This window comes from Cupressus sempervirens, chromosome 6 (genome assembly GCF_028749045.1).
Source record: "Cupressus sempervirens isolate cs-2001-9-10 chromosome 6, ASM2874904v1, whole genome shotgun sequence".
NCBI lineage: Eukaryota > Viridiplantae > Streptophyta > Pinopsida > Cupressales > Cupressaceae > Cupressus > Cupressus sempervirens.
The window spans coordinates 624,477,355-624,505,121 of NC_143123.1; the positions used below are offsets into that span (position 1 = coordinate 624,477,355).

At 36.8% G+C, this 27,767-nt stretch overlaps 1 protein-coding gene across 1 annotated transcript in view; it reads left to right on the plus strand.

Annotated features, from left to right (window-relative positions):
- Positions 1–2,522: 2,522 nt before the first annotated feature.
- Positions 2,523–27,767, plus strand: part of LOC149553778 (uncharacterized) — a 31,850-nt gene continuing 6,605 nt past the window's right edge. Inside the window, exon 1 of the mRNA XM_089789134.1 lies at positions 2,523–2,603. The gene's annotated coding sequence lies outside the window, so the exon portion shown is untranslated. The remainder of the gene's footprint in view (positions 2,604–27,767) is intronic.

Consider the following 27,767-nt stretch of genomic DNA (forward strand, 5'->3'; position numbering starts at 1 on the left):
GGCGATAATAGGTAGACTTGCCACAACAAATGGATCACGTTGTTGTCCTGATGCTTTAGTTATTCATTCGAATAGCTGTTGGGACCTCAACCCACCTGAATACTCTGATGGCTAGATCAATGAACATCCCGTGCTTGACCTTAGGGTAGGGAGGGTCGTTCTATTAAATTAGAACATGTGGGGATAGATAAAAGGTCTGTGGTTGGGAGGTTAAGCCCATGATAATGCTTCTCTGCTCACCAAAGTCAAGCTTGAACAATTAATTGGAAAAAGTCTCTCAAGTAAATCAGTATGTATCTTATCTTAAAAGTTCATATTTTTTTTAGCTGAAAGATTTTTCTTTGGAATAGATAGTTGTTAGCTTTTTTGTAACATGTTAAATGCATCCTTTCATTCCAGTGCTTAGCCTAGAATTAAATTTCAACATTTAGATTAGGATCAATTTTCAGTAATTAGATTAAGTTTGAATATCAGTAAATTGATTAAGTATAATTTCAATTTTTAGTTTAAATTTAATCTCAACAATTTAGACTAGACTTATTTTCAGCTGATTATGAAATTTGATTAGGAATGAAAAGAAAACAATTCAGTTAGTTAAAAATTAAAAGTAGTTATAAGAAATCCAGATGTTACAGTTAGGGTCAGTTGAAGATACTGGCATTAACTTGCACTTTATTTGTATATAAAATAATACTTATAAAGAATGCATAACCTTTAGATTTTATTAAAAGGCTCATCCTCAAGACTATTCCAACATAAAAAACTAATGGATCCAATGCAACAATTAGCAAAACCACATTAAATTATTTGTATAAATATGATTAGAGAATAAGGATAAGGTTTCAACTCAATCAATAATACATAGAGTAACAATAATTAATGAATATGGATAAGGATAAATGATGGCATGGAGAGAAACCTTCGGTGGTGTAATGGAATGCAGTTCACCAAAATGTAGAGGAATAAAATCCACCCTCTATAATTTATTCAATGATAGAGAAATGTGTATATTTAATTAGATCATACATTGATTAATTGAAAATTGAGATAATTCAATATGATAAATGGAAACAAGATTATAAAGAAGACCTTAGCTTTATCAATGCACTTTGATTTTTCATTCAAATTAGATGATGTATTAAGTTTAATAAAATAAAATCATATATAATTATTTGTAGGTAGCAAATATAAACTTACACAAATATCTAGGTCAAGCTTGCTCCTATGATCTCATACAAATGGTTTGGCCATGTCCTTGCATGCAGATTATGTTATGCACCTATAGATTTGTAGGTAGCAAATATAAACTTACACAGATGTCTAGGTCAAGCCTACTCCTATGATCTCATACAAATGGTTTGGTCATGTCCTTGCATGCAAATTGTGTTATATGCATCTATAGACTTACAAATTGTATATTTTTGAGACCTTTGAGGTGTTGGTACACACCTTAGGTGTATATTGTAAGTGGAGGGAAGTATCCAACTTCCTTGAAACCATGTCAAACCCTTTCGTCGATGTGTAAAGATCAAGGACATGCAAGACAAATATGAATAATATATATGTGTGTGTTCTAGTAGGTTCCTACATTATATATTGATGTTGATACTAGTATAATGGATCCAACTAGCAATGTGTTTGAGATTCTTTGTGTCAAAGTCTTCTCCTTAGATACAATGCCACAAGTGCTCAATTGGACTTCTATTGACATCTAAGTTGATAGATTATAGTCAAATTGTAAGATTGCATCATTATAAGTAATAAATGTAAGGTTGCAACCAACTTATGAAAAAACATAAGAATTAAATACTAAAACAAACATCTTGAATATCAAAATTAAAAATACATGTTAAATTAAAAAGAAAGAAGACAAACCATACTTTTTTCTCATCCAAAATAAATATATTTTTGAATTTTCAACTCTACTATGAAATATAAAAATTAATATTGTTGCTTTTAAGAAATAGTATATTGATCTAAATAAATGAATTTCTAGTTGTCTTAGATTTTAAAATTGATTAATTATTAATTTGGTGGGAAGTGTAATCCCTTTAAGCAAAGAAATATATAAATGTATTATGAAAAATGAAACCTCCAAAGATAAAGAACTAATATTAAATATAATATAATATATTAATTAATAAAAATTAAAAAGACAATAAATTTATCAATAAAAACTAATAATATATAAAATTAAAGATATAAATACATACAATTCTAGAAATTAGTATATTAAAAATAATTTATGAAAAGTAATATACACTAAAAATAATCCTAGTGACTGATGTACAATAAATTTTGTTAGAGCTATCATTTTTCTAATCTCAAGGGGGCCCCGGGGGCCATCAAGTAGGTGGCAAAAAGCAGACAAATATAATCAACAATAATCAGTAATTTCTGGTTTGCTGTAATTTCGATATACTCCTTTTTACGCGTCTGAACAGCGTCTGACATGTATTATTAGAAGGAGGCGGTCGGTCAAGGGTGACAATATATATATCTCCGGTTGAAGCTGATGAATCACATCATCCGCGTTTTCGTTGATCTTGGTAACAGCTTTTTCAAAATTTGAAGGCGAGAAACCAGATTGGCTTCATCGCAAGGTGAGTAAAAATCTCCACCACCAATCTACTAAGAATTCCGTCTTCTTTACTTGTTTTGTAATTTATCATTTTCTTTAGCTTGTTTTAGAAAATCCCCAAATCTAAAATCTGTGGTTGCTGGACATTTGCATTTATCAGTTTGTCATAGGATTAAGAATCGAGATCTGAATGCAATCTATGCAAGAACTCGAAGAGGAAAATATATTAGATTACTGTTCAGTAGTTTTGTGTATGTATGCATTTTAGAGGAGATATTATAAATTATAAATAATAAGTTTTCAAGTTTCTTTATAACGCAATATTTTAAATGGTTTTACCCAAAGATTCGATGATAACGCGAAATAGGACCTGAAACTTTGGTATAAGTTTTGACTTTATCCATTAGATGAGGTAAAGAGAACTTGAATGTTTTAGATTATATTGGGCTATAGACTCTATTAAAGTGCATCTACTTGCCGAGATCATTATTCCCATGTATCAAAAAATATCTTCAGCTTTCTTGGTGAGATAGCGGGGAAGGCTCCGGCAAAGTATTTTACAGAATGGATGACAAGGAAAGGACGATTGGACTGGATCCTCCATCACCCATGTCTGAATGGGGGCGAATTGGGAAAATCTGTGAGACTTATTTTATTTGATCATGGAGCTCACGTTAGCTAGTCACAACATCTAAAACAGTACTTCCCTTAAAGCTTAGCAAAGTGGTGGCAGTTGGGAAGAAACAATGAAATAGTTGTCAATTGGATCAAATTTAGGTTATATGGTATACTTGACTCTCTTGTTTTTCCATTATATATTTGAAGCCATTCTGTTTTCACCATACATTAGTGTGTTAAAATATTATCGCAAATATTTTCGCCCTTAAGTGGCATTTGTCAGGACCATGTGAATCCAGTTGTCCAGGAGGGCAGCTGATCAATTTGGCAACACATTCAGCTTTGGCCCGAGGACTAGAAGTATCTATCAAATCTTTAGTCGAGTGTATCCTATCATAGCATGAGTGGAGAACGGTTCCAGGTATCGCATAAAAATGTTATATCCAGAGTCGTTTAGATTGGTTTTTCTTTTCTTACTAACAAGAGGCCACCATATAAAATCCAAGGAAGTGGGCTGATTGATTTGTAAAATCTCCTCTGTCCAAACGTGGCAAAAAAAATTCATGGAGAAACTTGAGGAGAATGAACTAACTTATCCCTGGTGAAACCGAAGTGGTGGTTTCAGTATGTTAAGAACACCAATGTGAAGGTGATCAATGATTTCTTGGTATGCCTGAAATCATACTCAGAGCATATTCGATTCACTGTGAAGGTATAAGAAAACCGGTTTCTACAATTTTCAGACATTAATCACTTGCATGCCTCTCTCAAAGAGTTAATAGAAATACAAAAGACAGCTGTATATGTCAGAGCTGATTCTCACCACCATCTGTCTCACAAATAGAGCGATGATATTCTGTCTACTAAGGCAGATAGAATCTTTAACCCTGTTCACCTCAAGGTAAAAGAGAAATAACAAATGAAAGTCATCAAGCGAAATAGCTATTGTGATTGGCAACTTAAGAAACCCTCTGACAAGGCCAAAAAATGAATAAGATTTTCTACATCGGAAATTGATATGGGTAGTTGGGAATATGATATACCACACATATGATATAACACAAACCAGATTGCCAATATTTTTATCTGATGAGAGGTATTTGAGAAGTGATCAAAACATCTTAATCAGGATAATCTTTGGAAACTTAGTTAATCTTGGAAGCCACTTATCCCAAACTTAGTCTTAACTTAGATCAAACTTGTCATAATTAAACTTTTGTGCCTTTACTTTTCCTTATTATTTTAGATACTTCCCTTGCCCCTAAACAAGTTATAACCTACTTTTCCTTGTCATTGTTAAGATGTTTATTTATGGGGGTGTTAGTTTTATGCCTTGAAAATTATGACTTCAAGATTTTCTATGATTATGGATCCAGAAGTAGTGCCAAAAAAATTGGATGATACTTTTTTTTTTGATGTTCAATATAGAAGACATGCTTAACGAAACTAAAAATGAAAACAGACTAATCTTCGTTCTTTTATAGTTAAGTAAGGAATCTATTAGGGCCCTCTGAACAAATAACTCTTGGATGCAATGAAAACAACAAAGATGCAGAGCATCAAACCAGCATAACTAAACTACTTAAAAGAGCCAAGGGACTTGAGGCAACTTCAAACTTCCTACCAAGAATTACTCTATTACTAACAAAATGTGTAGCTCCAAAGGAAAGGGGATACTAATATAAGCATGCTTTGAAGTCAACCTCCTCCCCTTATGGGAAAAAAGGGCCTCAATAGTTAACATAGAGTCATCAGTGCTTGCGTCTCTAGCTTCTAATCACAATGTTTCTGCTTCTGATTGCCCACCTGTGCATTTCTTATGAGAAAGGGCTGAGTACCTCCTGAATTCACAGAGAAAGACAACCCAAGCTATCACTGAACTCCTGAGCACAAGAAAGTTTGAATCTCAAGGTTCTCAGCCTCAGAATTCTTATTCCTCTCAGTTATCTCCACAGCTGCCTCCACACTACCATTTGCAAACAAAAAAATAAAGTCCTAAAGAGTAAAATACCTGCCAATAGAAGATTGATTATCATGTAAGTCCTTCTTGTAGTTTTAACTTTCCACACTTTTCTCACAATTGCTGTTGGGGGCCAGAATTTGCCTTTGTTTTCTGGGAAGACTGGTATGAAATTCTGTGGGCAGAAAAAGATCTACCTCAACCTTCTTAGAACATTTAGAATCCATACCTCTGTCATCACTAATGAGAAAGTCATACAATGTGAATCCATCTCAACTACCTTCCTAGCCTTCAGAATCTTTTGACTTCCTGCTAAAACTTTTATCATGTGCCAGAATAAATAACCATGATTCCTCCATAAGAAGTCGCCATCTAGAGTGCCTGCCTGTTTGACCCAATGTTGGAGCTAAAGCAAATGGGAACCCATTGAATGAGAAGAGTTACAATCAGAGCATCTGTGACCGGACTTATTGCATCTGAAATATTTGAATGATCAAAGCTTCATAGTTCACTTTTTAAACCTACAATCCTTGCATTGGTGGAAATAGTTGAAATAATAAAAACTCACACAAAACTGTTCTGGAAGCTTTTATCCTCATACTCAAATTTTACACAAACACCATACTTCTTGAAAAGTAGTTTGACAAAGAGAGATTTTTTAAGACTCAGAGCAACAGAAACAAATCCAAAGGGGAACCATTTCAATAATCCTTAGCCTGGGTTGAATAAGGGACTTCACGACGCACATATAGTATGATATCTCTGAAAAAATTTGGACCATTGGGCCATGCAAAATCACAATTATCTTTAAATTGAAATTGCAGCTAGAGAAGAAACTGATGGACCTACAACGTTGCTCCGAACTAACTCCATCCAATTGTGATTATCCTTAAATCCTGATTTTTTCTCTAAAAGTCTGTGCATCCACGGCAATTTGCTTAGTTGCATTTAGAAAGATTGTTCAACTTATAGTGATTTTGGCTTTTTGTGGGAGATTTGGTATACCATTTGGAGAATGACTAGCTTTCTCCTTTTTTGAGTTTTTGTTTCACACATGAGGAGCAGGTGTCCCACTTTGAGGTGGCATGGTTTGGCCTTGTGTCAATGTCTTTTAGTGTAAGGTCATCATAAGCGAGTTATGTATGACAGACTCTATGACATGCAGGAGCACTTAAGAGGGAGATTATATTGAAATGTTGACAATTTTTATGATAGGCTGGTACACTTTTCATGGAAAACCTTTGAATGTCAGAATGAAGACAAATTGGGGTGTCCAAGCTTGGGAACATGAAAAGTAAGGTGATGTAACAGGTGTTAGAAATAGAGGTTTGGTTGACACTTGGATGTATCGTTTATGTGTTGTATTGATGACAAGTTTTGCCATTGATGACAACATATGTTTATGTGATCATGACAAACATAGATTATGTGTATTGCAAGATGTTTGTTAGCACAACGAAGTTGGCACATGACAAGTTGAGCTATGTGAGTTAAGATTTATGTAGAAGAGTGAGTTTAGACATCATGTTTATGTTTGTTGGATCTTATGTTGAGTTATGGATAAGTTGCAATATGTTTGGTGAGGATTGGTAGCAAACCAATGTGCAAGGAATTAATGCCAGAGATAGGTGGTCGTATATCTGTTGTATCTTATTTGCGAGGTGGAATAAATCTCAACAAGCTTGGATCATGTGAGAAGACTTGTTCCTGTAAGGCTTTGGAGATTATATTGAAATGTTGACAATTTTTATGATAGGCTGGTACACTTGTCATGGAAAACCTTTGAATGTTAGAATGAAGACAAATTGGGGTGTCCAAGCTTGGGAATATGAAAAGTAAGGTGATGTAACAGGTGTTAGAAATAGAGGTTTGGTTGACACTTGGATGTATCGTTTATGTGTTGTATTGATGACAAGTTTTGCCATTGATGACAACATATGTTTATGTGATCATGACAAACATAGATTATGTATATTGCAAGATGTTTGTTAGCACAATGAAGTTGGCACATGACAAGTTGAGCTATGTGAGTTAAGATTTATGTAGAAGAGTGAGTTTAGACATCATGTTTATGTTTGTTGGATCTTATGTTGAGTTATGGATAAGTTGCAATATGTTTGGTGAGGATTGGTAGCAAACCAATGTGCAAGGAATTAATGCCAGAGATAGGTGATCGTATATCTGTTGTATCTTATTTGCGAGGTGGAATAAATCTCAACAAGCTTGGATCATGTGAGAAGACTTGTTCCTGTAAGGCTTTGGGATTGTTTTGGAAAGGTCATTTTTGTGTAATGTGCAGTATATTTCACTGGCAACCAACAATGTTTAGGAAGAGTGTAAATCATTATTGTAAAATGTAATATTTGTATAGTAACGTGTGAACTATATTGTAATATTTGTAATGATGCTTATGAAGGCATGCATGCCTTAACATGGACCTATGTAATTAATTGTATATTAGGGAAGCCTTAATAAGATGACCTAATTAATTGTTTGTAAGGGTGTAAAGGAAAGTTCTTTTCCTTGGTTTAGTATCAGTTGTAATGGTCATCATGGATATTGTGGATGCAATCTTTCGTGCTAGATGATCAGAGAAGAGATGTGATTAAGTTGGTTGTTAGTGGTGGCCTTCAAATTAATTGTTTTGGCAAGTAAGTTGCAGATGAATTAGTTCATTGATCTGGATATGTTATCTTGAACATGTGTTCTTCACTCTTGTTGGGAAGTGGGTCTATTTGTTTCTTTATCAACCTTTAACAGGGTTAACAAGGGTTCAAGGTCTCCTAATAGGGTTTTTTTTCCTATAACAAGGATTGTTGTATTGAATGCATTGTAATTGTCTCCTAACAAGATCACATCCTTTCACAAGGAGCTTATATATTAGTACACTATCTTGTGGGTACCATCCCCATCGAGGTTTTCACCCTAATCAAGGGTTTCCCTAGCCAACAAATCATTGTGCTATGGTGTATGATTTCCTATTGCTTTGCATCAAAGTTTTAATTATTGGAGTTCAAATTTATGAGTTTGGGTTTAAGTTTAATTGGTCACAATCGATTCACCCCCCTTGCTCCCTCCTCTCAGTTGTGTGTTCACTTTATTTCTTAACAAGAGGTGTAAGGAATGTGCCAGAGATTCATCTATTTATTGTTGCTTGGAGTTGTTGTTTGTATGGTTGATTGACAAGAATTATTACCCTTCCAAATTTACTCTATATTTCTATGTTGGTGAGTCTACATGTGTATTCTGAATTGTTTGATATACTGAATAATACATTGACCTGCTTTGGAGTGTGGGCCCTTTCTCTTGAAAGGGCTTACCCTATGCTTAAGAGTATCATGTAACTTCATAGGAATGAGAAATGGAAACTCTAGGCTGTAGGAGTTGATGAAATCCAACTCCACAGCTCACCAAGATCACTTGCATGCAAATAACTTGTCGAAGGGAAACCAAGAAGGAAGAGGTGGAGCTTGAAGGAAACAAACCAAGAGAAAATATTTTACAATAGGAAAAATGAAATTGTTATGTGAATGGATGAATTTACAATGAGAGAGAGACCGCTTATAAAGGCCTCAAGAAAGCTTGTAGAACAAGTTGGAAGGTGGTAAAAGATAAGGTTGACAACTAAGAACACTTCCACAAAAAGGTGGAACATGCTAGAAGGCAACAAACTCCCATGTTGTCAACAACTAACCACTACAACTATTAAATACTAAATGCATTAACCTAAGTAAGCTTAAGTAATAGAATAAATAATTAATAATTAATTATTTACTCTAACAGCCCCCCTTAAGTGCAACTTAGGGGAATGCCTTAAGCTCACTAAAACTAAGATGAAATGCAGAATGGGTCCCGGCAACAAGGCCATGTTAGGTACCTATTTACAATGCAAAGAAATGCAACCTTTGAAAATGGGGAAAGAGGGAAAACCTCATGGGAAAAAACCCTCCCCCAAAAAGAGGTAAAAAACATGCTGAAAAAAACATGGAGTGAAAGAAGGAAGGCCTCAACCAATCCCCCCAAGGACAACTTCCGCCAGAAAAGAGTCAAGAGACCCACTCAAAGCCATAAGTACCACCAGCCCCCCCATGAGAATAGATACCAAAGCCCCCCTAGAATGATGGAGCCCCTGAAGGAGGGATCGAACCAATGCAACTCCAATGTGGAAGAAACAAGGGTACATAACAAGGGAGTCCCTGAATGAGAGGTGAAACTGGAAAGCCTAGCTGATGCTTGGAGGAGAATGTATGAGGAACTGGAAAGGGAATCACCAAGGAAGGTGTATCTGCAACAAGTTCATCTGGAGGCTTAATGAATGAAGCTGGAGGATCAGGCAGAGTGGAAGCAGAATTCTGCAAAAGAGAAAAGCCCTCAACTAGATGTGGTGTGGCAGTCAAAATAGGGATCTCAGGAACAATACAAAGGTTCAAGTATCTTGACTGCACCACATGATGCTCTTGCGAAAGAGGAGAGCCATGCTCTAAAAATGGAGATGATGGGCAAAAGTGCGAGAAGGTGTAGAGACGGGTGGAAGAATCAACTGTCCCTGTAGCAATAAGACTTCCTATGACATGATCTCGAATGAGGACTGAATCAGCAATGAACTCAACTTTCTTCCCTGATCCGCTGCATGTAATTTGAGAAATCGAGAGAAGGTTGGCAAACAAAGATGGAACATACAATACGTCATTGAATATACCATCTTGGATGTGAACTGAACCTTTCCCGCAGATTGGTAGGGCAATGTTATTCCCCATGAGAATATGAAGAATAGGAGAATCCTCAAGAGTAGTGAAGACTCCTTGAGAAGATGCCATATGGTGAGAAGCACCTGAATCCAGTATCCAAGGAAGCTATGAAGGAGATGCAATGGAATCCTATAATGCATGACCCTTTCCAAGATTTGATGTAGATGGTGAAGATGTGGAAGAAGATTGAAAGGCAGACCCCTATGAGGTAGAAGAGGATGGAGAAGAAATAGTGTTTTCTGAAGAAGAGCTTGGAAATCTGCAATTTGTTTCTCATAGCCATCAAATCTCTTCTGAAAACAATGTGCCTCATCATGAGATCCTTTTCGACAATAGGAACAAGTAGGAGTCTCAGTCTTCTTTTTCTCCTTCTTAGAAGATGATGAACCAATAGAAAAGGGATTTGATAACTGCTTCGACTTCTGCTCCTGTGTATCCTTGACAAGCAATGCCTGCGACTGTGAACCTGAAAGTGAATCCATCTGATTGATTTTGGACTATTCACGAGTTAACCGATCACAAAATATCTCAAATGAAGGCATCCTGTGTCTGTCATCCAAGGCATCCATAGTGGAGTAGAAAGTGGAAGAGAAGATCTGATATTGTCCCCTCAACATTGAGAGTATCAAAAAGATACACTCATCATCTGTCTTGGTTTTCCCACATCCCTGCAAAAGTGTACGCAAAGATTTGAACTTCATTAAGAAGTCCTCAATGGTGAGAAAGCTGTCAGGTGTCAAAGAAGTCAACTCTGCATCAAGCTGAAGTGCCCGGAACTCATTCATTGTGCCAAACAAAGTCTGAAATTTGAGCCAATAAGCCCATGGAGTAGTCAAACCATCCAAGTGAAATAGCAGACTGTCTGAAATGTTGAGTGCAATTAATCCCATGGCTTCATCCATTTTGTTCCCGTGTTGTAGAACCTCAAAAAGGCGCGCAAGAGTAGGTTGGTGCTCATCCAGACAAGACCATAAGCCTTTTGACATGAGAAGCTTAGTCATTTGTGCCTTCCAGGTGTGGTAGTTGTGTGGTGTGAGACGAGTCACAGATGGATCCGCCATTGAGAGAAAGAAAAGATTGAAGTAGAAGGGTCTTATCTGAAGCAAATTACAGAAAAGAAAATGCTCCCCCAAAATGCAAAAGAGATCAATTAACCCCTCCAATGTATGATTTGGGCACTCTATACTTAGTGCGACTACAATAGCCAATTTAGGGCCTATTTCTAAAAGTAATATTTCTATCCACAGAACTTATAATCTAATTGCAGATCTAGAAAGTAAATAAAAAAAAATGCACTTTAAAAAAAAATGGAACTTGATTATGTGTCCAGATGAGCCCGTACAAAGCATTTCAAGTGGCAAAAATCAGAATTTGCGAGTTGCAGAAAAATTTAGGAATAGAGATGTCAAACCACCTGCACCAATGTGTAGATCACAAAATTCTACCCCAAAACAAAAGAAATTGCTCGAAAAAATAAGTTTGTATGAGGGAGATATCGTTGTTTGAAAATCACCTCTGTAGTTATTTTTTCTGAATCGCCATCGTTGCACCTCCAAAAAATAAAGAAAAAAGCTTAAAAAATGATAGATCTGTTATGTCAAACCCTCTTTCTCATTTTTCTCCAAATACTGAAAAAATGATCTTCCTCTCGATTGAAGAAAAAATCACAAACAAACTAGGGTTTGTGTCTCCGAATCGCGGCTTCAAAAATCCTTCAACCAAGAAGCAACAGGGAGGCTCTGATACCATGTAGGAGTTGATGAAATCCAAATCCACAACTCACCAAGATCACCTGCATGCAAATAACTTGTCGAAGGGAAACCAAGAAGGAAGAGGTGGAGCTTGAAGGAAACAAAGCAAGAGAAAATATTTCACAATAGGAAAAATGAAATTGCTATGTCAGTAGATGAATTTACAATGAGAGAGAGACCGCTTATAAAGGCCTCAAGGAAGCTTGTAGAACAAGTTAGAAGGTGGTAGAAGATAAGGTTGACAACTAAGCACACTTCCACAAAAAGGTGGCACCTGCTAGAAGGGAACAAACTCCCGTGTTGTCAACAACTAACCACTACAACTATTAAATACTAAATGCATTAACCTAAGTAAGCTTAAGTAATAGAATAAATAATTAATAATTAATTATTTATTGTAACATAGGCGAGTGTATGTATTGCATTATTCTACATTTCCTATTTTATGCACATGTGTTTGTTCTTTCTATAATTATAAAGATTAAAGACTTTTCATGATATTGTCCTTGTTAGATTGGTGAATGAAGCATTTTTGTGTATCTTGCTTCATTTCAATGTGTTATGATAGACCTGAACAACTAATTTTATGGTGTGAGATTTTTGAAAGAGATTTGCCCTTCTAGATGTTCTTTGTCATTAAGAGATGAAGGTATCTATCTCAATATTAATCATGAGCAAGGTTAGGGTGGCATTGTAATGTTTATTAATGGCGAATGACATTGTGACTATGTTACTAGTAGTCCTAACCCATCTAACAAAGCCTTGTGGGTCCTTGAAATGTTTCTAATCAAGCCTAAAAATTTGTCAATGCTTATGGCTCAAATTATTTGTCTAAAAGGACATTGCTTTGGTAGTGACTTGTATAGGAACATCACGTCTTTGATGTGTTACATTTTGTTTGATTTGTATAGAGGGTCGAAATGAGTTATTAAGAAACTTTATTATGCTATGATGTTGCTGCAATTTTTCTTCTCCTCCAGTTATTTATTTTTGGTGGAACCCAAGTAGTCTAGTATCCTTTTCGATGATTTGCCAATTTGTTCCAAAATTGAATAGGGAGGGCCTATAGTGTTTCAAACTTTGAAGGATGAAATGATCTATTTCTTTTGAAGGCGTGATTTCTCTAGCATAAGTCCACTTTGATTAATATCCAACACATCTAGAATTTTGTGACATGTCCAAAGGGAGATAGCTGATGAATTCATGGTCATCCAATACCATCACTCATAGAGATTACTTTTTGACAATATCTGGGCATTAATTGACCAAAATATTTTACAAATCTTATGTGGTCATGCAATTGGATCTCACCAACTCATTGCTCAATTCAAAGGGGTGTTCTCATACATTCTTCCAAATTCGAGTGGCTAAGAAACACCAACTTGCACATGTGGTTGATGCCAAGCTACCAAGGATAATTCGATTAAAACTAAGTTGGACTGGTTAAAATTCAATGATTGGGTTTCAAAATGATCTTAGGCATGAAAACCAAAAACTTTATCCCAAAAATCAAGTCCATCAAAGAGGTTGGCTATTTTTTACCCATAATTCCAAAAGTCCATGCATTTGTTTGGCATTATATTGACATTTTTCAAGATGGAATTCCCTTCTTGGAGGTGGAAGTAGCTCTTGAGACTTTCCTAGACATTAGCCATTGTAGAATGGCCTGTAGCCAATTTATAGCTTGTGACAAACTCCTACATCAAGATATGCTTGGGATGGTTAATAATGAAGCACCTATCCACAATGGTTCTTTTATGGATTTTGCAAGATCTTTTGGTATAATATTGGTTGTGACCTATTTAAAGTTTATCTTGAAGCATAACATTTCAACTCTCTATGTTGTATAATCAACAAAGGAAACATCAAGTTCATGCCTAAGATTAGGGCTTTGGAGCTGATATACAATTAGTGGCTCATCATTTTTTACCAAGAAATAAAAAATATTTAAAGGCAATTACATAGCAAGAGTTTCTAAAAAGAAATTGAAGATTACTGATAATATGAATAGAAATATTCTAAGGAATCTAACTAAACTAAACTGAAAAGTATTTAAAATAATGCTTGAGCATTAATTATATATAGATATATTATTCTAACACTTTCCCTTAATGTTCAATTTGTCAACCATACCAAGTTGCCCCTTGAATTTGTAAAACTTATCTATAGGCTCATAGACTTGGTGTGATTATCTGCATTTCGATCCTCTGTCAAAAGCAAGTGTAATGACAATGAAGCTCAGCATGCTTGGTACATTCATGGAAGATTGGATTTTTTGCTTGTTTGAGCACCCTTTGATTATCTATGTACAAGGGAGAAGGTTTGCTTGTGATATATGTATGTCATAAAGAATCCTTTGAAGCCAAACTGTCTCACATGCTGCCTTAACTATTCCTCGATATTCTTCTTAGTTGAGGAAAGAGCCATTGCCCACTGCTTCTTACGGATCTATGTGACCATACTCGTACCCAAATTGAATACATACCTAGAGGTGGATTTTTCGTCATCCACCAAACCTTCTCAATCTGAATCTATATAACTAACCAGCTTTGGATCCTTGCACTTTCTATATAGAATGCCAAAATGTAAAGTGCCTTTCACATATCTCAACACTTGCTTTGTAGCAACTCAATGATCAACTTTTGGGGCTGTTATGAAGCATGAAATGTTGCTTGTGGAAAATTTGAGATTAGGTCTAGTGTAGTGAGGTAGATGAGGCTGCACACTAGTTGCATGAATGCGATTTCATTCACCTCAGGTGAATTGGATTTGGCTAACAACTTCAACCCCTTCATAAGTGTGGAGTTAGAGTTATAGTCTTGCATCCAAAACTTGTAAGAAAAATTAAAATATACTTAGGATGAGAGATAAAAATACTGCCAACTGTCTGCCAAACCTCAATATCCAGGCACTAATGGAGAAGCCCCAAATATCTCATGTCAAAGGTCCAACATAAATCATGTTTTATTGTTGCAATCAAATGTGTTGAATTGCTAGTAATAATCAAGTCAACAATATAGACAACAGAAAAAGAATATCACCACTAGGGTGTTTGACATACAAATTAGTATCAAAATGGTTGCGCTAAAAACCATGATAAACCAAGTATCGCTCAATCTTGATGTATTGCGTCTAAGAAACCTATTTCAATCCATATAGTTCTTTTAGGAGTCCATGAACTTGATAATCTTTATCACAACCTTGAAATGAGGAGGTTGTCTCATGTAAACTTCTTCCTACGACTCATTATTGAAAAGGCACTTGTTGATGCGAATTTTGTATCACTTACATAACATATTAGGATTTGAATATTCAATATGGGATATCAAACATGCAACTTCTCTCTTGAAAAGTTATTACCTATGAAAACATAAGTAATAGCTCCAATGTTCCTTACTCTTGTGGATACTCACTCAGTTTTATCGATGTGATTTGTTGGTAATCACGTAGGCGGCCTTACACTATTCATTCAAGGATGACTTGGACTTTGGTGGGATGAAGGTGATGGTGGCTCGGTTTGTGAAATGTGAGGGTGGCAGATAATGTTGATGGTAGTGATGATGGAGGGATGTGTCTGCCAATGGTGATGTTGATGGGAAAGCGATGGTGGTGGAGGGTGAATGGGTGTGTTTTAATGCTTGACCTACTCCTAACTTCCTTCTCTCTAAACTTCAACTACCCAACTACTCACTATTCTACTCCTACTCCTATGAATGAAAGGTTAGCAAATGGACGGGGACCGAACCTAATGAGAGTTGACCAGCGGCCTCACTTCCACAGGTGCAATGATTCGAAGGAATAATAAACTAGTTTACCACACAAAGCTTCCCAACCAGACGCTAGGATGCTAGTGGCCTAGTATGATCCCTATCAAACATTTACCAATGCTACCATATGACTATTCATCTACTTTAACCTCACTTAAACAACTTGAAATGAAACCAACTTTAACAACTTGAAAGGAAATCTAAGTAAGTGGGAGTAGAAAACATGCAATAATACCCAATGTTCTTAATCAACATGCAAATTGCAACAATGAAAAAGAGAGCAATTTTGGTATTATCTTTGCAACAATTTCTCCAACCCCTTTACAAATGAGAGCAAATGGCCTTTTATAGGGGCCAGAAATACAACAAACGGTGGAGATCAAAACAAGATCAATGATCTAGATTGGATCCTCAAAACCCTAATTAGGGTTGCCACCCCATCGGCCAATGAGAAGCCACCACCTCATCAATGGACCAATGAAAAAAGTGCAAAAAGTGGCAACCAATGAAAAGACACCAAAATGGTGGCCAATCAGAAATAGACACTTGTCCTATTCTAGAAGAAAGGGAAATTGCCACTTGGGCTTACATCAAATGATCTTCTAATATAAGTCTTCCCTTTTCTTTCATCTTCTTAGCTAAAGCAATGAACTTAGCTAGCCTTTCGTTAACTTCTTCCATAGGAGGACAAGGTGTGTGCTTCGCCCTGAGTTCCACTGACTTCGCCACGCCACTTGTTGCTTGTAGTATCCTTTCGTGATCCTTCTCATATTCTTTCTCAAATCCAATAAAAGCATTGAGAGAGAAAAGGGTGCCCAAATGCTTCTTCTTGATAGCAACGTTCTCCAACTCATCCAACCTCGATCCAAAATCTGTTTCATTGACATCCTCTTCTCTGATATCCTCAAAATCAAGTGCCACCTCAATGTTGCTCATCATGGTTGAAATGGAAGTGTCAATGCTTGGGTTGTGATGTGCAACTGCCTTTTGTATATCCTTTTATGGTACCACCATTGGTATTGGTTATTTGCCTCATTTTTTGAGAAGAAGGGAGTTTTGGGCATCATATCCTCTTTGTCTTTCTTAGTGTTTGCCTGCTTGGGATTCTTACTTGCACTAACATTCTCCATGCTCGTCGCCTTATTACGGGATGGTAGAGTGGTGGACCAAAAGGCAAGAAGAACCAAGAGGAGCAATCCTTAGACTAGAACGAAAGAAGGATGTCAGCTTAAGGACCCCTTGCAACTCTAAATGATTTGAAATTACCTCTACCTATAGCCAAGGGGGATTGCCCTTCCTTTAGTCTGTCCCTCATCCGTATCATGTCCACTGTAGCGATATTGGTGTCGGTTATTCTCTTCATTTTCGAGGAGAAGGGAGTTTTGGGCATCATATCCTCTTTGTCTTTCTTAGTATTTGCCCGCTTGGGATTCTTACTTGCACTACCATCCTCCATGCTCGTTGCCCTATTACGGGATGGTAGAGTGGTGGACTAGAAGGCAAGAAGAATCAAGAGGAGCAATCTTTAGACTAGAACGAAAGATGGATGTTAGCTTAAGGACCCCTTGCAACTCTAGATGATGAAAATTCAACTTAACTAATAATCTTACAGTGACTTTTCGGAACCTAGGATATGACTTCAAGAATTTCAAATCCCTTTGCAAATCAGAAATTTATCATGCAATTCACCTCCAAATAAAATTACCCAACCTAGGACAAAAATCGCAACCTCTTGAAAAAAATTAGAATTTTATCTTCCACAAATTTCGCCCTCCACAAATTTCGGCTCCCACAAATTTTGGCTCCCACAAATTTCGCCTTCCACAAAATTTTCCAAGCAAGAAGAGTGCAGATCTGCTCTTGCAAAATCACCGATGCCTTGAGAAGGAGAAGTGAGAAGTGCGGAAGAAATGGGAGAGAGGCCTCCTCTTATACCCAACTTTCTAATTTCCTCCAAGCTGGCCGACTTGGACCTTGGGGGAAAGAAAAACAAATAATTAATGCAAAATTATGGCCCACAATTAAATACTTAACCAAAATTAATTTTGCCATGATGAAAATTAACTTTCTAAATTGCCAATTAGTTCTAAATTGCAAAAAAAAATTAGATAATGCCTTGAGGGTGTTAAATATTTCCATTTAATGGGGGTTTAGAAATTAATACATCATTAAATTTGGATTTTGGCTAACCAAAAGCCATTTTTTCAATATTAAATTACCAATTTCATTAAAGGCAAAAAGTTTTCAAGGCAACTTTAATCTATTAAAACCAATTTTTTCGCAATTTCTCTCCAAATCGATTTAGCTAAGCAATTTTAGCTTTTTAACACAAATAAAATTATTTCTCTAGAGCCTAAAATCGATTTTGCAATTTTATTTCACCATCACAAAAATTAATCCTTTTCACCAAAAATAATCAAGATTTTCCAAAAGCCAGATTTAACAAAATTTTCATTTTTAAAAAATTATCCAATTTTATACAATTATATCCAAATTTTCAAAAGAAAATGTCTAAGTACAAAATTTACAATTTTATCCTGCCAAGTGTTGCTCTTTTAAAATTTGTTCAGCCTAAGGATGAAATTGGTGGCTCTGGAAAATCAAGTTGAAATCGGGTGAAAATAAATCTAATCCTCTCCCTATTGGCCCTAAAGGTGTCCAAGATGTGAAATCTTCAAATTTGAAACCTCTAGACCGAAAAATTGCTAAGGCAATAAAAAAAAGGGGGTCCCCAAAATTTTGGGGCGATGGTGTGAAAACCTCACAACAGCACTCTTGACATATTTTTGATGGAGTCTCCATCCAAACTAGGATACAATACTGAGAAGAAGATGAATGTTTCTTATCTTGGCAAGACCTACTAGGTGAATTCTCAAGCTACTAATTTGGCCTCATATTAATCCAAAGTGCCATCAAGATAATACTTGACCTTACAAACCCATTTGTAGCTGATAGGTGTCTTCCCAAGAGGAAGATTAGAAAGGACCCACATGTTATTCTTTAGAAGATAATGGTATTCTACCTTCATAGTCTTTTCCCACTCTGGAATGCTTTTAGGCTTAAAATATGTTTAAGGCTCATTTATATTGTGGATCTTGGCCATAAGAGAAAAAATGACAGTGTCTTGTTGATTGTTCTTTCTACAAATTGACTTGCCTTCAATGAGCTCATCCTTTTAAAAATCTCATATACTCTTGGCCCACCACCTAAGCTGGTGGGTAGAAGTACACCAACATTTCGTATAGGAGATACCAACATCAAGTATAGGAGAAACATCTCCTAGGCAAGTTGGAACAAAATCGTCTATATGTTGATCCTGAGGAAAAATTAGACGGTGCTATATCATGATTGGAAGACTCTTAATCGTAGAGTTAGAATGATTTGGAGACCTCCCATCAGGGAACCAAGAGGGAAAAAACCACATCAGAAACCTTCATAGGCTGATCCTCAAGACTGGTGCTAGAAATAAATTGACCAGTAGTCTCATCAACCACAACATCATGATTGTATATGAGATGATCTATCTCCACATTAAATCAACATGCATTCCTTGTGATTGTTATTATAACCAATAAGATTAAGGTTTTCAATTTTGGAATCTAGCTTAGTACGCTTGGCCTCTAGAATCCATACATGACCTGTATAACCAAAAACTTTTAGATAGCCTGCCTTAGCCTTGCCTTCTAATTAGGCTTCTTCAAAATTCATCTTCTTAATAGCCAATGTAGGTGATTGAATGAGAAGATAGATTGCAGTATACACTACTCCAGCCCAATATTTCTTAGGAACATTTCTATGTTTTATCATAGAACGAGCCATTTTCATAATGCTTTGATTTATACTTTCAACGACCCCATTCCGTTGAGGGATGTATGGTGTGGCGAGTCAACACTTAATGCCATGTGTAGCACAAAAGGTGGAGAAGTTAGATGAACAAAATGTAATGTCCCATTTTTAGCTGGTCACAGCAATTGGCTTGGTCAGTTCATCACCGCGATCCTCGTGAGTTGACAGTGGGATTTGAGGGTCTCAATTATGGAGTTATTAGGCTTTTTGGTGGCCTATGGTGAGTTTTGGCTCCATGTTGAGCGACTTACTATTAATAGTAAGTCAACAGATGGTTTCGATGAGCTCAATTCACTTAGAGGGTTGAGCTCTTAGTTTTTATTCTTGGCTTTTGGATTGGGCTCCAAGAATCTTGGAGAGAGTGTCTATTTTTAGCAAGTCACCGTGTCAGATTCATTCATTGTTTTTCTTCATCAAAACCACTCATGTGTTGCTAAATTTTGATTATGATTCTTCTTCAGTCATTTTGCAAGATAGTTGAATTATTATTGTTATTCAACTAAATATGTTGAGGTTGCTATTTTTACTGGTATTGTATGTTGGCCACCTCAGTGCATAGCTTGTTGGAACTAGGTTGAAAAGTTTTAAATCTTGGGCACAAGAAACAATGGCCTCACATGTAAGAATATCATGATATGGTCAAAAGGGTTATTTTTGGGAGCCAAAAGGAAACTAATAAATTATATTATGTGACTAGTATAAAGGAAAAGGCTTGTCAGTGAAAGGTGTGTAGCTGAGGTAAGTTGTACGATGGAGTTTACAAATATGGCTCCCATTACAAGAATTCATTATCCAATTGATTATTTTCTTTTGTTACTTGTGAAGGGTTTTTCTTGTGGTTGATTTTGTGCTCTTGCTGAAGTATAAGGGTTTGAAACTGATTGTTCTTTCCGTAGCTGAGGTATTGTGGTTTGAATTCTGAGCCTGTGTGAGTTTCTACAGTCTCGTGCTGGAGAAATTGGAGGCCCTAGATTGCTAATCTGGGTGTGAGAATCAGACATAGCAATTGCCTATGTGTTTTGTGGACTGCAGTTGCAATTTACAGGGGTTGTGATTCATCTTGAGGAACCTGCAATCATTTCTTGGTGGTGTAAGTAAGTCTAGACAGGCCACACTTATATATATGAGGTTTGCGATCATAGTTTGAGAGTTGTGGTGAGTTAACTAAGGGAGATTGTTTGGCCAACGCTGCAATACCAGAACTCCACATTGGGTGTTAGTTGTTAGAGCATAATTAGTGGTTGCCTCCATTTGCAGAATTTTGATTTGTTAAGTGACATTGGTGTGACTAAAACAACACTGTTGCAACCGTTCTGTAAGATGGAGTATTACTAGGTTCATTAATTGTAAAACATTTATAATGTTGCAGCATTAATTTTGGAAAAATAGACAAGTTGCACTTCTTTTGCATATGATGTATGAGCATAGGGACTTATTTGAATAAATTGTTAATTGCTCACTGTTTGGTATCATATTTCCTTTCAATACCAATATGCATTTCATGAGACAAACATTGCAAATTCACTAAGACATAACCAAGGGACTATTATTTGTTAGCTGAGCAGCTAGGGGCCAATTTGGGTTCTTACAGTGGTATCGGAGCTTTTTCCTGCCATCTTTTGGAGATAGGAAATTCATTTTTATTTCAGATCTGTTGTTGTATTTGGAGTGAGCAACACTCTCGCATTTTCCAGTTATGGACAGACCTAAGAGGACTAGGTGTTCCAAGAGCTAGAGGAGTAGTGAGAAAGACAGTAGGAAAATGAATGCTTTGCAGGAGAGTATGGAAAAACTTAAGCTCAATCAAAAGAGGTTGGCGGCGAGGCTATCAAAGCCGGCGATGGTGGATAGGGCAGCGAGATAGATGGTTTTTGCTTTTACCCGTACATTGAGGATGCAAGGAAGGTGGCTTGAGTTTTCCCTGACAAGTGATTGTGATGCAGAGGTAGTTGTGTGATCTAAATTGTTTTGTCAATTCAGAGGACAACACTAAAAGAAAAAATAATGGTATTGGAAACACATAATAAACAATCTCAAGAATTCAATTTACTCATAATATTAAATAGAATTTCATATAATTGTGGGCAATCTCACAAGTGAGATGTATGCCTGCAAATCAATCAAATTTGGACAAACCTGTGGAGGAGTTGTGCAAAGCTCATAAAAGTTGGGCTATCCCGTGAATGAGATGTATGTATGCCCATGAACTCTATAGGAGTTGGGCAATCCTGTGGTTGAGATGTCTGCCCATGAACTCCATATATAAAATCTGATACAAATTGACAATCTCAGCAAACGAGATTTATGTCCATATAATTCTCTGTTGTTCAATTCATCTTGAGTCAATTTATACATCTTCATGGAAGTTGAAAGGTCTTTTATCTACATCTTCATGGAAGTTGAAAGGTCACTTCATCTACATCTTCATTAGAAGTTGAAAAGTCTTTGCAATTGAATAGGGATAATAATTAATTAAAAGATCTGAATTAATCTAATATGCCCATCAATTCTGATCGTTCCTCCCCTCTTAGGAGGCAATGGGCCCCATTGTCTTATCACCTTTGAGATAGAATAAAGATATGTTGTCAATGATAATTCTACCAAGCTGCTTGAAAGTGAGCGTTATGTCATATATTAATTCTTCCTTTCCCTAACCGTTGGAAACCTATCTAATCAATTGTGGTGTCGACAAAAGCGCGGGAAATGTATAATGTGGGGTAGGCGGGGCTAATCTACTAGAGCCCCAATGTAAAAATATTTTGGGATCTGAGATGGGGAAGAGGGTAGGGGACTCCTGGAGAGCATCCCGTTGTAGAAAACCAACAGTGCAGATCCCAATAGGCTCAAGGTCACCGCTTGATGTAAGCTCTATGTTGCATATGATGTCGACAGTTGGAACGATGTTCAAAATTATACATTCAATGCCCAGGTTTCAAAGCAAGATTTGGAAGACACACTCAATCCGCCATTCAAGAGCTGCATGTCAAACACAAAGTAGCGAGTACATGATGTGATCTTACAACAAATTAAACTACACCGACAAAAATCTCCTCTCTAGGACTGTGAGGGGTGGTAGGAACTTGAAAGAGTACATAGTCTCCGATTGTGATTCCCTTGATGTATTATACAAACATCAGCACTATACATCCAGCTCTGAATATGCAATTGCTGACACCATTAAAGCAAGTTTAGATATGGACTGTGGATCCTACCTTGGGGACCACATAAAGGCAAAGAGTTTTTCAATCAGCACTCAAGCGGTGGTTGTGCTCATCAGATTGTGGCATTCATTCTAAGTATGATGTGCCTTATTGGAATGTCTTTTCTATATCCTTCCTTAGCTAGGCAATACACGTACTTCTCAGTTCTTATCACTTGAAGGTTGGTTAATCTATATTCATACTACGGAACATACCAGGCTGGTGGAAGAAGCCAACACAAAAGGATTCATCAACGGAGAAGCTTTACCATGTTCTTTAATTGCCTCATCTATTGCGAGATGCAAAAACTAGAAATTTAATTCAGGGAAAGCGGATCACCACCTTGTAAATTTTTGAAAAAGAAGCTTCAACCATCAATCTGAACTTCTCAAACTGAAATACCACATAAGCTTATCAACACAAAGATACAAAACATGTCGCTTTCTTGTTGATACAATTAAAATGATCAAACTTGGCTCTGATACCACTGATCTGAATTATTTTCACAATTTAGACGACAATTCCGAAAGAAAAATTATGTTATTGTCAACACATAATAAACAATATCAAGAATTCAATTTACTCATAATATTAAATAGAATTTCGTACAATTGTGGACAATCTCGTAAGTGAGATGTATGCTTGCAAATCAATCAAATTTGGACAAACTTGTGGAGGAGTTGTGTGTTCGAGCTCATAAAAGTTGGGCTATCCCGTGAATGAGATGTATGTATGCCCATGAACTCTATAGGAGTTGGGCAATCCTGTGGTTGAGATGTCTGCCCATGAACTCCGTATATAAAATCTTATACAAATTGACAATCTCAGCAAATGAGATGTATGTCCATATAATTCTCTATTGTTCAATTCATCTTGAGTCTATTTATACATCTTCATGGAAGTTGAAAGGTCACTTCATCTACATCTTCATGGAAGTTGAAAGGTCACTTTATCTACATCTTCATTAGAAGTTGAAAAGTCTTTGCAATTGAATAGGGATAATAATTAATTAAAATATCTGATTTAATCTAATATGCCCATCAATTTTGATCATTGTGTTTAGTACAATACCCACTAGTCCTATTTGCACTATTGATGATGGACTTATTTCATAGAGACATGTAGATGTGTCAATGCCATTGGTGGACAACAACACTAAACTTCAGTAAGTTGAGGGTTTTAAAGTTGTTGTGGATAGTGTAGATATTATTGGGGCAGTAGTTACGACTCACTGTTTAGACTATCTCGAGGAGGGGATTATTATTGGAGATTTATATGTCAGTTGTCGTAGTGTTGCTCACATGCAGGAGGCAACATCTTCTCAAGTGAGCTAAATGAGAGTATGGAGCTTTCCAACTATGATATTAGTGATCTAGGTGTTACAATGGAGTTAGTGGATGTTTGTTTAGGCTCTAGCATTGTTGATTCACAGTAACATAGAGTCATGTGTGTAGAGTTAGGTGAAAAGGCTCTATTAGGAGATGTGGATGCACATAGTATGGACACATCTAATGATCCATTTGAGGATGCTATGAGTTGTAGTGTGTATGATATTCCTTGCCTAATACCAGGTAATGACTCCGAGGAGGTTTTGGATGGGTCCCAGGATTGATGTTTACGCGAGGGGTTCGGTACTGTGAAGGCATCTACTTGTTTAGATGAGGATATGGATGAGAGACTGGGTGGTTGTATCTCAATCGTAGAGGTGTGCAAGGAAGCTAGCACACATGTGGTGAGCGATCTTGTGGTGAATAGTTTTGATTCAGTCTCCTATCATAGTGCAGTTAGTGAGATAGAGAGCTTGCATTTGAGGCAGGGGTTACAGAGGCATCATGTGGCCAGTCAATTAAAGGTGAGTGGTAGTGACATCTTTTCAGCTTTTAAGCATTATGATGTGATTAGTCACATATTAGCTGGATATGGTTGGAGTACTCCTATGTTAGATGAGCATGATGATAGTAGTCTTTCCCTAGCAAAGGTTCATGTGTTTCAAGAGGCTCTCAGGATCTTGGAGTATATTTATTCATAGTTAGTTGCAAATAGGGATTACCTTCTGGAATGGGGTAGCACCTAAACAAGACATTGTCAGGGAAAGAGGAGGAGGTAGTTGAGCTCACCCATGAGCTTGAGGTGACTGTTGACTCTCTTCATTATACTCAGTTGGCTCTCTAGGAGTCACAATAACATTTAGTTGAGGTTAGTGTGGAGTTGGAAAAGGTATAATCGAGACCAACCCTAAATCTAGTTTAGATGCATATTGTGGTGGTTGGTGGTGAGTTTGCTTCCACAGTTGAGGATGAGGGACGTGATGATGTGGCAGTTACATCCATGTAGGATATGGATGCAATAGGTATAGAGGAGGTGAGAAAATTAGTGGAGATGAGCTCTTATGGTGATTTGCTTCCTTTTGCTGGAAGTAAATCTATTTCTTTATCTCATACAACTGGTAGCATTGGATAGTTGGCAGTGCTATGTTTTTAGAGGGATCAACTATGGGTCATGGGGGAGCGCATTGATGCTTCCACATATAATTTCTAGTGCACTGAGTCATTCATGGATCATTTACTTGAGAGTTTGGATTTGCGGGAGGACTCATTCAAGGCTCTCGTGCTATACGATGATTGGTGGGGAAGATTATAGAAACCTTGGCTACAATGTTTCCTAGTAGGGATTACGAGGTTGGGTTTGCTGAGCGGGTTACCCAAGATCCTACCCAGCTAGTAGTTTGGAGTTAAAGATTGGAGTTGTCTCTTAGTTCCCAATATGATACTGATGAGCCCTTGACAAAGATTGGGAATTTTTATTAGCATTACATTGTGAGGATTGTCCATCACGTCTCTTTTGACCCACAGGTAGAAGATTTGGTTTCACATCAGCGTGGGTTGGTCAGTTTCATACCATCTATTATGGGATGGGTTAACACCATCTTTTGCAAATGGGATTGGCAACTACAAGTTAGACCACTTGCACTATTGACACATCCAAGACAATTTATCAAAGGTTGATGTTTGTGATAGTGATTCAAGTACCTATGGTTGTTATCATCTCCACAGTGCAATTGGGTGTGAGTATCAATTTTGTGGGGACTCAACTGTTGATAGAGTTGGCATTTTAGTTGGGTTGAGTTTGAATGAGTTGTTGTCGTCATCAGTGCCTATAGTCAGTTTACAGACAATTTTGTCATTGATATCCATTATATGGGTGTTAGTGCTACCAGAGCTAGTTGTGTGCGTCAAAGATATTGTGTAATTTCACCCTTGGGATCTAGGTGGACCATGGTGTACATTTTTGGCTCTAGGATTGCTTGGGGACAAACAATCTTAGGGAGGGAAGATGGTAATGTCCCCATTTTTAGTAGGTTTCAGCAGTTGGCTTGGTCAATTCATCATTGTGACCCTCGTGAGTTGATAGTGAGATTTGAGGGTCTCAGTTATGGATTTATTAGGCTTTCTGGTGGCCTATGGCGAGTTGTGGCTCCATTTTGAGGGACTTCTATCTATATAAGTCAATCAGTTCGTTCTGATGAGCTCAATTCAATTAGAGAAGTTGAGTGATGCTCTCAGTTTTTTATTTTTGGCTTTTAGTTTGGGCTCCAAAAATCTTGGAGGTAGTGTTTATTTATAGTAAGTCACCCCTATCAGGTTCATTCATCGTATTTTTTCATTAGGATCACTCCTATGTTGTTAGATTTCGATTCTAACACTTCTTCATTCATTTTTGCAAGACGGGTGAATTATTATTATTTTTCAACTAATTATGTCGAGGTTGCTTTTTTTGTCGGTATTGTATGTTGGCCACCTCCGTATCATAGCTTGTTGGAACCGGTTTGAAAATTTTTAAATCTTGGCACAAGATATAATGACCTTGCATGTAAGAATATCATGATATGGTCAAAAAGGTCATTTTTGGTAGCCAAAAGGAAATCAATAAATTATAGTATGTACCTAATTATAAAGAAAAAAGGCTTGTAAGTGAAAAGTGTGAAGTTGAAGCTAAGTTGCACAATAGAGATTATAAATATGGCTCCCATTATGAGAATTCATTATCCAGTTGATTATTTTCCTTTTTTACTTGAGAACAGTTTTTCCTGTGGTTGATTTTGCGCCCTTGCTGAAGGATAAGGGTTTGAAGTTGATTGTTTTTTCCACAGCTGAGGTATTGTGCTTTGAACTCTGAAAGTTGCATTTGCAATCTGTTACATAGGTAAAACACTTTGCCTTCACTTCTTTACTATTTATCACTGTGTCTAAGAAGTGATTTGATTCTGAGAGATCGACTGGCTGGAAGGATATACTTGGCATTTACATTCTGAGCCCGTGTGAGTTTCTACAGACTCATGCTGGGGAAATTGAAGGCCCTAGATTGCTAAATCTGGGCATGAAAATCAGACATAGCAATTGCCTGTGTGTTTTGTGGGCTGCAGTTGCAATTTGCAGGCGCTGTGATTCATCTTGAGGAACCTACAATAATCTCTTGGTGGCTGCAAGTAAATCTAGACAGGCTGCATTTTATATATATGAGGCCTGCGATCATAGTTTGGGAGTTGCTGTGAGTTAACTAAGGGAGATTGTTGGGCCATCATTGCAATACTAGGACTTCACATTGGCTGTTGGTTGTTAGAGCATCATTAGTGGCTGCCTCCATCAGACATTTGCAGAATTTTGGTTTGTTAAGTGACGTTGGTGTGAGTAAAGCCAACACTGCTGCAATCATTCTGTAAGCTGGAGTATTACCAGGTTCATTAATTGTAAAACATTTATTATGTTGCAGCATTAATTTTAGAAGAACAGAGAAGTTGCACTTCTTTTGCATATGATGTATGAGCAGAGGGACTTATTTGAATAAATTATTAAATGCACAAGCCCTGCTGTTTATTTTGGTATCATATTTCCTTTCAATACATTTATGCATTTCATGAGACAAACATTGCAAATTCACTAAGACATAACCAAGGGGCAATTTTTTGTTAGGTGAGCATTTGGGGGCCAATTAGGGTTATTACAAAAAATTGCCTCCCTGCCATACCCACATTATGTAACCTTAGAGTAATAATTGAAGAACTCGACATTATCTCAACTAAGGTCTTATACTGCTGAAATGTATAGAAAACATTCTCATTTATTCTTAATATTCTTAAGAAAATACACCCACGTGTTTCTATTGAAATCATCAACGAACAATAAAAAAGTAGTTGGAACCAGTAACAAAAGGACTGCTCATTGGCCCACATGGATAAGTGCGAACCGATTGAACTGCCTTGGAGGCTCGCCAAGAATTGCCATTCATGAATGGTGTT